Here is a 9,050-nt window from a genome sequence, read left to right as displayed (position 1 = left end):
ACACACGATACGGTCGGGAATGAAGTTTGCCACGACTTTCTTGGTCACTGCTCTGCAAGATGCTGCTTCAACCCATTTGGTGAAATAATCAATTACTACTAGGATAAACCTGTGCCCATTTGATGCGGCAGGTTCGATTGGTCCGATAGCATCCATCCCCCATGCGGCGAACGCCCCAGCGAGCTTGTTGCATTAAACTCATTTGGAGGTACCTTTATCATGTCTGCATGTATCTAGCAGTGGTGGCATTTTCGGACATACTGGATGCGGTTCGTCTTCATAGTCATCCAAAAGTAACCAGCTCGGAGTATCTTCTTCGCTAAAACAAAGTCATTCATATGTGGACCGCAGGTCCCAGCGTGGATTTCTTCTAGCAGTTTAGATGCTTCTTTTGCGTTGACACATCTTAGCAATCCTAAATCAGGATTCCTCCGCTATGAAAGAGATTGTTGGACAACCTCCGAAATGTGCGTTTCTAAGTAGGATTTGCAAGTTCTGGGTATTCTCCTTTCGTCAAGTATTCTTTGATATCATGAAACCAAGGCTTTCCGTCTACTTCTTCCTCAACATGAGCACAATAAGCTGGATGATCATGGATCTTTACCAGAATGGGATCAACAAAATTCTTATTTGGATGTTGTATCATAGATGATAGGGTAGCCACTGCATCAGCAAACTCATTCTGGGCTCTAGGAATATGCTGGAACTCTGTCTTTACGAACCTCTTTCTCAACTCTTGTACGTGATGCAAATAAGGGAGTATCTTGGAGTTCTTGGTCGCCCATTCTTCTCGGACCTGATGTATAAGCAAGTCTGAATCCCCAATTACTAGCAACTCTTGGATGTTCATGTCAATAGCCATCTTGAGCCCTAAGATGCAGGCTTCGTACTCGGCCATGTTGTTGGTGCACGGGAACCTGAGCTTGGTAGATAACAGATAATGCTGAATGGTTTCTGATACTAGGACTGCTCCTATGCCAACTCCTATGAAATTTGCTGCTCCATCGAAAAATATTCTCCAACCGTCATAGGATTCTGTAATGTCTTCTATTATGAATGATACCTCTTCATCAGGAAAATATATTTTCAGGGGTTCATATTCTCCGTCCATGGGATTTTGAGCAAGGTGATCTGCTAGTTCCTGTCCTTTGATTGCTTTCTGAGTCACGTAAACAATGTCAAAGTCACTCAACAGGATTTTCCACTTGGCCAGCTTGCCAGTGGGCATGGGCTTCTGAAAGATGTAATTCAAAGGATCCATCCTTGATATGAGATATGTAGTATAGGCACAGAAGTAGTGCCTCAACTTCTGAGCTACCCAAGTCAAAGCACAACAGGTGCGCTCTAACAGAGAATACCGAGCCTCGTATGGGGTGAACTTCTTACTCAGGTAATAGATGGCCTGCTCCTTCCTCCATGTTTCATCATGCTTCCCCATAACACAATCGAATGCTCCATCCAATACTGCGAGGTAGAGTAATAAAGGTCTACCTGGCTCAGGTGGAACTAGGACTGGTAGTGTTGATAGGTATTCCTTGATTCTGTCAAAAGTGTTTTGGCAATCATCAATCCATTTGGTAGCGGCGTCCTTCTTCAACATCTTAAAGATCAGCTCATAAATAATTGTGCTATGAATCGACTGATGTAGTTAAGTCTCCCCAAGAAACTCATCACGTCCTTCTTGTTCTTTGGTGGTGGCAGTTCTTGAATAGCTTTGACCTTTGACAGATCTAGTTCTATTCCTCGGTGACTCACAATAAACCCAAGTAGCTTTCCAGCAAGAACCTCGAATGCACATTTTGCTGGATTCAGTTTTAGATTGTAACTTTGCATTCTATTGAAGAATGTCCTCAAATCTCCCATGTGATCAGTGGCTTTCTTGGACTTGATAATAACATCATCTACGTACACCTCTATCTCCTTGTGTATCATATCATGGAAGATAGTAGTCATAGCCCTCATGTAGGTGGCCCCTCCATTCTTCAACCCAAATGGCATCATCTTGTAGCAGTACATTCCCTATGGCGTAATGAAGGTCATTTTCTTAGCATCTTCTTCATCCATCCAGATTTGATGATACCCAGCGAAACAATCTACAAATGATTGCAACTCATGTTTGGTGCAATTGTCAATCAGGATGTGTATGTTTGGCAAGGCGAAGTCATCTTTCGGACTAGCCCGGTTGAGATCCCGGTAGTCGACATAGACTCTGACCTTCCCGTCCTTCTTCGGTACTGGCACGATGTTGCTAGCCATGTCAGATATTCTACTACTCTAAGAACCTTAGCTTTAACCTGCTTAATGACTTCTTCCTTGATTTTCAGATTCATGTCGGGTTTAAACTTTCTGAGCTTCTATTTTACTGGTGGACATGTCGGATCAGCTGGTAGTTTGTGCACTATAATAGATATACTCAAACCAATCATGTCATCATATGACCAGGTGAATACGTCCTCATATTCCTTCAGAAATTCTGTGTATTCTTCATTTTCTAATGTTGACAAATAAACGTTGATCCGAGTTTCTTTGATATTTTCTGCATCTCCCAGGTTAACAATCTCGGTCTCGTCCAGGTTGGACTTAGGTTTGTTCTCAAAATTCTCATATTCATTAACAATCTCTTTCGGTATTTCATCTTCCTCTAAATCTGTGTCTGTTTGTTGCATTGTCTCGTTGCATGTCACAGTCATTGGTTCATCAAGATAGGTAATAGTAATGTTGTATAAGTAAAGTAATGAGAGAAAAACAATAAGAGTAAGATTTGTAAGGAACCCGAAATGCTTTGACAAATTCCATAACTATTTTGAGCATTGGAATATCTTATTTCGAAAATTCAAAAATGCGAAAGGAAAATCAACTAGTAAAAATAAAAGATAGTGCATGATGCTTTGTTCAGCCTTGGTACCCCGAGGCTTTCCAGGCTTTGGTGGTTCTGATGGTCCAATTGTTGAGGCATGCTCCTCTACTCACTGCCTGTATGGAAGGGCCTTCCTCCTCCTCCTCCTCGAGAACAACACAACAATCCATGTCATTGTCCTCTAAGAACAAGTTTTTCACAGCTGCTAGTGCTTCCTCTTCTTTCGACCTATATATAACATCGGCCGACTGGAAAGTCTGCTCTAAATGTGGTATCGTCTACTCCAGCAGATGGTAAGGACCGCGCCATGGTGGCGACCAGTGGTTGAATTCCTCCTAGTTGTACTCATATCCCAGACCGAAAGTAGTGCCATGTTTCTTCAGTTTGATAAGCTTAGCGATTCCTTGGAGGTTCTTGCCAAGTCCCTTGCCAGGTTCATATCTGCTCTAGTTCAATATGCTTTCAATTTTGTTGTCCCACCATTTGTCCTTATCAACGACGTTGACTCGCTCGATGTGGTGATAGGTTTCCCCGCCTATCTTTCTCATTCCTTCGATCGCTGGGATGGTTTGGCGACTGTATATGGGATTGCTACCGTCGCCGTGAATGATCACCTCTTGGTGGTTCCATTCAAATTTCACCGCCTGATGCAGTGTTGATGCTACGGCCCCAGTGGCATGAATCCACGGCCGTACCAACAATAGATTGTAGGATGCCGGCACATCTATTACTTGGAAATCGACATCGAACCAAGTAGGCCCCATTTGCAAGCACAAACTGATTTCCCCAATGGTGGATCTTTGGGAACCATCGAAAGCTTTGACGTTGATGGCCCCATCCTTGATCTCATGCAGACCCTTTCCTAATGTTCTGAGTGTTACCAACGGACACATATTAAGGCTGGACCCTCTATCAATCAGGCCCCTAGTGATAAAATAATCTTTGCATTGCACGGCGATATGCAATGCTTTGTTGTGACTCAACCCTTCTGGTGGCAGCTCATCTTCATGAAAAGTGATCTTGTGACTTTCCAATACCTGCCCTACCATGTTTGCCATTTTTCCTCCGGTGATGTTGCTTGGTACATATGCCTCGCTAAGCACCTTCAGCAAGGCATTCTTATGTACGTCGGAACTTTGCAGCAAAGTTAGGATAGAAATCTGTGCTGGTGTTTTGTTCAGCTGATCAATGACTGAGTATTCCTTGGCTTGTATCTTTCTCCAGAGATTGTCGAGCCCGATTTCAATGATGGTCGGCCGACCAGAGGCCTGCTTACTCGACTCAGCTAAATGCTCCGGAGTATAAATCCTGTCGGTTCTTGTCATACCCTATGCCGCAACGGCTTCCCCAAACTTGACCTTCCCTTTTATTCTCACCTCGGCTGTGTAATCCCAAGGTATGGCATTTGTAGGGAACACTGTTACGGCCAACATTGCTACTAGAATGGGCACCTTTACGCTGAACGGAGCATGTATTTTCTAGGGTAAAACCGCAACTTCAAACGGTGCAGGTGCGTTTGCTGAAGACCCAAACTCGACCTCAATTGGTGTTGCCATCTTTGCAGGGGGTGGTGCTTCAAACTCAAGTGGTACAGACATGTTTACCTCGGCATCCCCAGAAGGCTGAGTCTGGACTACAATCAGATTAAGGGTGACTATTGGATTTTTTGGTTCGTCACCTTCTGTGATTAAACCGATCAATCCTTTGAGATCCCAATCATCCTCTATTTCAATCATGTGAACACCTTTACCCTTATGGTCCAGCAGAGGGTTGTTGCGGACATTCGGAGTAGGCTCCTTTGCCACAATGATCTTGTTATCAATCAAAGTCTTGATATCTTGTCTTTCAGAGAGCGACATTCATCAATGGTATGCCCTTTCATGCCGGAATGGAATGCACATGATTTATTTGGATTAACCCACTGAGAATGGTTTTAGGGGTTATAGCAGGGATAGGGGTGACATAACCGGCAGCTTTGAGCCTTTCATAGAGCTGGTCAATTGGTTCTACAATGGCGGTATACTATTTGGGAGGTTTGCGGTCAAAATTTGGTCGAGGTCTAGGAAAGTTTTGACGTGTGGGAGGTGATTGATAGTGGGATGGATAAGCATTGTAGGCTTGGTAGACATCTGCGGATTGGGAATATCTGGGTGAAGTTGGTTGATATATGGGAGGTGGGAGTGATTGGTAAGTAGGTGGTGGAGTTTGGTAAGAGGGTGAGGGTGTTGGGTAATTCGGGGTAGGCTAATATGTCAGTGGATGGATCGGATAGGCTTGGTATTTGATAGGGGATTTGGCTCTTTGTGCAACCATTATGGCACCTACGTCCTTTTTCTTGGACGTACCACCTTGGAAGGCTTCAAAGTTCGTAACTATACCACTTTTGATGCCCTCTTCAATCCTTTCAACCAGCTTGATAATGTCAGAATATTTCTGGCTCTCAATCAACATCAGCCTTCCATAGTACTACGGGTCTTGAGCCCGGACGAAAAACTTATTCATTTGTTCTTCTTCTAAAGCAGGTCTGACCTTAGTAGCTTCTAATCTCCAGCGAGTGGCATACTCGTGGAATGTTTCCATGGGCATCTTCTTTAAGTTTTGAATGTAGAACACATCTGGTGCATTTTTTGTATTGAACCTGAATCTGTCCATAAAGTCGGACGCACACTCACCCAGTTTGGCTATTTTTTCGGGTCTTGGTTGATGTACCAAGACAGATCATCTCCTTTTAGACTCCTCATGAAAAGCTTCATGCGAATCCTTTCGTCTTTCCCTGTTCCGACCAGTTTGTCGCAGTATGTTCTCAAGTGGACTCTCGGATCCCCTGTACCATCAAACATCTCAAACTTAGGAGGTTTGTACCCCTCGGGTAGTTTGACATCTGGTTGTATGCAAAGATCTTCGTAGTTCAACCCTTCAATCTCCTTGCTTCCTTCAACATACAGAATTCAACTAGTCAATTTCTTGAGTTCCGCAGCCAGGTTTCTGATGAGTAAGTCTTTATCATCAGATTCGGGTGTGCTTGAGATAGGTTGGGTGGAGTGTGGCATGGTTTCCACATAGATGGCGGTGTTATAGTGGGCTTGGAAATGATCATTTGTGGAATTTAGAGGTTCTAGGATGAGCAGTGGAGTGTTGTTGGATGTATGGCATGTATTGCAGTGGTGGTGAAGAGCGGGATGGTTTTGTGGTTTTGGGATGTTTTGTGGAGGCGTGGGGTTCTAAGCGTTTGGAAAATTGATATCTGGAGTAGTGAGGGAAAATGACAAGTTTGCCAGATTCCGAACCTGATCAAGTTCCTCTTGAAATTTCAATAGTTTCTGCTCGAGTTGGGATGCACTTTCTTTGGAGACCTGAGCACCATGAGTGACCTCTACCCGTTCAATTGAGTTTTCTTTTCTGGTGTTGTTCAAATCTTCCATCTTTCCTTTGTTCCTGCTTCTGATAGGACTAGGAGGAGGAGTAGGTGGAGGGCTCTTTGATCTTGTGGAATATGATGACGATACCAGAGTGCACGAACTAACCTTTGGGGAGGGGAATAAATAAAATAAAAGTAAAAACAAAAAAGGTAACAAGTCAGTGCAGATTATAAGAAAGTGTTGCGATATTTAAACACATAGTGCAAGAATATAAATCGCGTCCTAATTTTGGAACCTCATTGTGCCGAGGTAGGCCTAGCGACAAGTTGATTTGGAGAACTTAGAATGCTAAATGCCTAATTTTATTGATAAAAAGTAGACGAGTCCCAAATCGGCACTAAATAACAAGGAATAAAATGTCACTAGTGTCCATTGGCCTTATTACATTTCATAAAGTAAAAGAAAACTCCTATCTATTTGGTCCCAGAAGGACCTTCCTCAGGTTGAATGCTCTCGTTAATCAAATCCCCCAGCTCGCGTAGGTTCACCAGTAGAAATGCCTTTGCCATGTGTTCTCCTTCGTTTCCATCAGCATTCTGACAGTCGGTGACTCTCTTCCTCACTTTCCCTTCCAATTCTAGTAGACTGTACTACAGATATTCCAACTTTTCGCTAGCTTTGGTGTCCCTCTCTTTCCACTCATTGATTTGGTCAGTTGATGGAAGACTCCTTCACCAGTCCAGCAAGAGTGAGGGTGTGCTAAACATACCGAAGCTGGGGTCCTCGTGCCTCATGTTTCTGCAAGACAAAAGGGTTAGGCCCTTACCTCCACCAGACTCGACTATTAAATACCAATAATTGGCATAAGACATTTAGTTCTCCAAATAAATGTACAGAACGTGGTAGTGTCCGTTTGGGTTATAAGTAAACCCAGTGGATTTTGGACAAGGCTATCTTAAAGAGTCATTATGCGGACAACATAACTGAATCGGCTAGGTTTGACCATGATGCATGCACAGTTTAAACAAAGTAAGGTTTCTATGGGTTTTAGACTGGTACCCTTGAGCGGACAACTCAAGAGGTAAAGGCACGGAACCGTCGACAATACCGTTGATCGACTGGTTTTACCCAAATACGCCTTTTCCTTCGAAAGAGCGCAACCACTCATTATAAGAGTTGCTATGGTATTTGTTTGGTATGAGTGAAATATGATATTGGAAACATGCATATGCAATTAAAACAAGTTGTCACGTATTTGCACGTTCATAAAGTAATAATTACAATAATTTAAAACAGTAATAAAGGAGTGCAATAAAGGAAAGCAATGAAAGAAACAAGGAAAAGAAACAAGAGACAAGTTAGTTTTTGCAGTAGAAGATGGAATTAAATACTTAAATGTATTAAACAAATAAGGCACATAAGAAATGTAAAGTCACAGTAATAGCTTGAAATGGTAAAAGCCTAAAAATTCCTAGCGGAGTCACCATGCTGTCGCGCCCCATTTTTCCTCGCAGAAGTGGGTTCATGACATTTGGGAGGACAACTCGTTCCCTTTCAGGAATTAGGTTTGGATTGAAGAGTCGCCACCTAATGATTTGAGTACATTAGGACACTAGGAAGAATTTGATTTAGGAAACCAGAGATTGGGTAAGGGCTTGAAATTATCCCAAGGGGAAGGTGTTAGGCACCCCTCAAGATCCACTAATGTGGTTCCCGGCCAGGCTACGGTTGTGACTTTAAGTACAAATAACATGAAGGCGAGTAAGACTTCAAATAAGAGGGGATTTGCACATAAGGGTTACAAATAGGTGAAATTAAAAGAAAACAAAAGAAAAGTTGAATTTTGAGAAAATAGTTTGAAAGTAAACAATGAAATAAACAAGTAAAGGAAAAGGGGGTCCTAGGTTTATAAATAATATGGATCACCTCACACAACATCCGGTAATCACTCTCCTCAATGAGGGCTACACGAGATGTTATCGCGTGGTCATCATATCCATATCTACCCTTCCCACCCCATTAAGGTATTAAAGCGTGGATTGATCTTGGTTACTTATTGCATGCTATTACCCGTCCCATTCCTATCAGTCCTGGAGGCACTTAGGACTACTAATCCTAAAGGGAATGGGTATTAGGCTTTGTAGTTTCAAAGGCAAAATTCTAAGGCGACAAACAAAACACACATGTGGCAAGTTTGGGGAGAAAGCACATAAACAAATAAGGCTCAACAGACCTCCTTAAAACCAAAGAAAAGCACATAGTTTATCATGTCTTGCACATACTGCTTAGGGTCTGATTAAAACTTAAAAGGTTGAGGCAGACTGATTTATTACATATTTCAGATAAGAAATCCGAATCAGGCCTGCCTGCTGGTTGTAAAAAATCTAACAAGTTTACCTTATGGCTTGCCTAAGTGTTAGACGAAGACCTATAGGCATGTTATCTACTGATTTCAGAAATAAAGAGGTAAACAGATTACAGATAGGTTACCAGTTTTAATAGAATAATATAAGTTTTGCAATCGATAATGCATTACTGACAGTTTAAACTTACAAGCGAGTGAAGCGATTCAGATTTGATTAGAACCCCTATAGGCATGCTTTCTATGTGTTTGTTAACTTAAAACATGTTATCTAGATGCTACATTTTATTACGAACGCGATGTCTAATTTCACTGGTTGTTAAAACCTATAACATGTTTGCCCAATGAGAGGCGAGTATGCAAGAATCAGAAAGGACTTATAGGCATATTAGCTACATACATATGCATCCTATAGACATGGTATCTATATACGAATGCAGAGATTCTTATAGTCATGGTATCCAAATGGGAA

This window comes from Nicotiana tabacum, chromosome 18 (assembly GCF_000715075.1).
Source record: "Nicotiana tabacum cultivar K326 chromosome 18, ASM71507v2, whole genome shotgun sequence".
NCBI classification, from domain to species: Eukaryota; Viridiplantae; Streptophyta; class Magnoliopsida; order Solanales; family Solanaceae; genus Nicotiana; species Nicotiana tabacum.
The sequence above is the reverse complement of the archived record's forward strand: the minus strand, read 5'-3'. Positions refer to the sequence as shown.